The following is a 2,336-nucleotide window of genomic DNA, read 5'->3' on the forward strand; positions in this document are numbered from 1 at the left end:
GGCGCGCCGCTAGCTGCTGCCTTGCCTCTGAGTCGGCTTTGGAATCATTTTCGGGCTTAAGAGGGGAAAGTCAGACGTCGGGCAGCTTCTAGGAGTCGCTGAGCGACGTGTCCGAGAACAGAAGCCCCTCCCCCTCCTCCCGCCCTCCGCCCCCCCCCCGCCCGCCACGCCCCGGCCCCGCCGAGGTGTCTTTGGAGCGAGCGGAGCGGGTGTCACCGGGACGAGGGCTTGCTCCGGCTGTGGTCGGAGGAGGACTCGAAAGGAAGGAACTGGATAGAGGCCGTCTCCCGGAGAAGTTAGGAACTGACGCTTGGGCGCGAGTCCCTGCCCCGTCACTTGGTAGCCACACCTTTTCTCTCGGCCACCATTTCCTCGACCGTAAGGGTCGTCTATTTCAGGAATGAGGACTAGAGACTAGGAAAAGCTTTTGGGAGCTTTCAGAAATGGCATAGAGTTCATCCGTGTGCAGTCGAAGGGGGAAAGAAAATGCAACTCACCAATATAATCCCTCACTAGGAAGGGGAAGGAAGCCTTAAACTTGATCCAAGCCAGAGCTCAGAACGGGTTCCTAGAATGATCGATTTATCTCCTAGAAAAGGGGAGGGCTACAGGGCAGAAAATCTATTGTAAAGTCACGTTACCTCAGAGACCAGGAAGGATGCGGTCTCCTGCCAAGGAAGTTTTGTGCGTCTGTATGTGTGTGTTTTCTTGTAAAAGCAACAGATAGTTCCATGGAAAAGTTAATTGCCAAAGTTCAGTACAGCCAGTGTGTTAAGCCGAAATCCCTTGAGATCATAGATGCTAACACACAGTCTCTGGATTCTCTTTGCTGAATTTTTCAGTGACAAGCTTTAGGATTTAGAAGCTTGGGAGTAAGGAGTTTTCAGCTAGCCAGTGGCGTCGCAGCATCTCTGCGGGAGGGGGAAGGGAAGTCCAGAAGAGCCAGTGGGAGCACGGAATTGGAATAGGACAGACCTAGGATTAGATGGCAGCCCTGCCTCACATTAGCCTTGTGACCTTGAGGAAGTTACTTCACCTCTCTGATCTTCACTTTTCCTAGCCATAAAATAATAATGATAATTTATTTTTACTTCATATAAGGTTCTCTGATCTTCACTTTTCCTAACCATAAAATAATGCTTGTCATTTATTCATATAAAGTTATTATGAGCATTAAATGAGATAATCGTAAAGATTGCACATTTTCAGACCCATAGAGGCACTTAATGCCAATGATACAAATAAATTCGCATTGGCTTCATTTTGTGTAATAGAATTGCTACATCGGGAGGTCAGTGGGGGTGCTTGTGCCATATACCTGCCTAGTAACTAACATGTAGGAAGTACTTACTGAAACTTTGTTAAATGAATTGAATAAATAAACATAGGGTATCTAGTTTTATGAGCTTGAACTACTGTGTCAAAAGGGTGTTAATTAATGAGGTTACGACAAGTGTCTGCAGTGGCCTTGTCTGCATCTACGTTTTCGTTTGTATCTTGAATGAGAACTATGGATATGTTGATCAAATTTGCCAGTAGCCTGAACTTGGGATGGGTAGCTAATATACTGGATTCGGAAAGACTTTGACAGCTTAAATTATGCTATATCTAATACTGCAGAATATTTTTTTTCTAAAAATGTTCTCGGGTTATTAAATTAATACAAATTTATTGTAGGAAATTTGGGGTGTAGATTAAAAAAAAAAAACAAAAAAACGCCCGTAACTCCAGTTAACATTTTGGTGTATATCCTTCTGAAAAGCAACTGAAAACAGAATAGGGATCGAACTGTTCATGTTTTCTAACCAAGCAGGATGCTCTTACTAAGTGGGATCACAGCATTATCCTCAGGAACTCAGGCTGTGGAATCAGAGCCTGAGCAGAGCCCGGACCCCTCAGTGACATGGGACAGATCACCTCACAGTGTTGTCATCTTAGAATGGGGTGATACCAGGATCCGTGCTGATAGGTGTCATAATTCACATAAGTGCTTAGCACTACCGCCTTGCATAGTAACCGCTCAGTTTATTAATACCAAAGACGGCGGGTCTAGACTTCGGGGCTGGATGGGCCCCAGCGATCATCCGCCATAATCCCCTCATCGTACAGCGGCAGGAACAGAGACACAGAGAGAAGTGACTTGCTTAATGTCGTGCAGCTACTTTTTAGCAGGTCTAGATATGTCCTTGTGCCTCTCTGCCCAAATGTCACCTCACGAAGCGTTCCCGTCTCCTTTCCTCCCCTCGCCATAGGCCATGGTAGTTTTTCTCATAACGGTGTAGGTTTGGATTTGTGGTTTTACACTTTTGTCTCTTCCACTAGTCTGTGACTTACTC

At 45.8% G+C, this 2,336-nt stretch overlaps 1 protein-coding gene and 1 long non-coding RNA gene across 2 annotated transcripts in view; one reads left to right on the forward strand and one right to left on the reverse strand.

Moving 5' to 3' along the window:
• Positions 1-120, reverse strand: part of GTF3C4 (general transcription factor IIIC subunit 4) — a 14,883-nt gene extending 14,763 nt beyond the window's left edge. The window contains exon 1 of the mRNA XM_023536545.1: positions 26-120. The gene's annotated coding sequence lies outside the window, so the exon portion shown is untranslated. The remainder of the gene's footprint in view (positions 1-25) is intronic.
• LOC111745589 overlaps positions 1-2,336 on the forward strand; it is a 6,830-nt gene that overhangs the window by 1,838 nt on the left and 2,656 nt on the right. The gene's annotated exons all lie outside the window — the stretch shown is intronic.

The sequence above is a fragment of the Pteropus vampyrus genome, unplaced genomic scaffold, assembly GCF_000151845.1.
Source record: "Pteropus vampyrus isolate Shadow unplaced genomic scaffold, Pvam_2.0 Scaffold158, whole genome shotgun sequence".
NCBI lineage: Eukaryota > Metazoa > Chordata > Mammalia > Chiroptera > Pteropodidae > Pteropus > Pteropus vampyrus.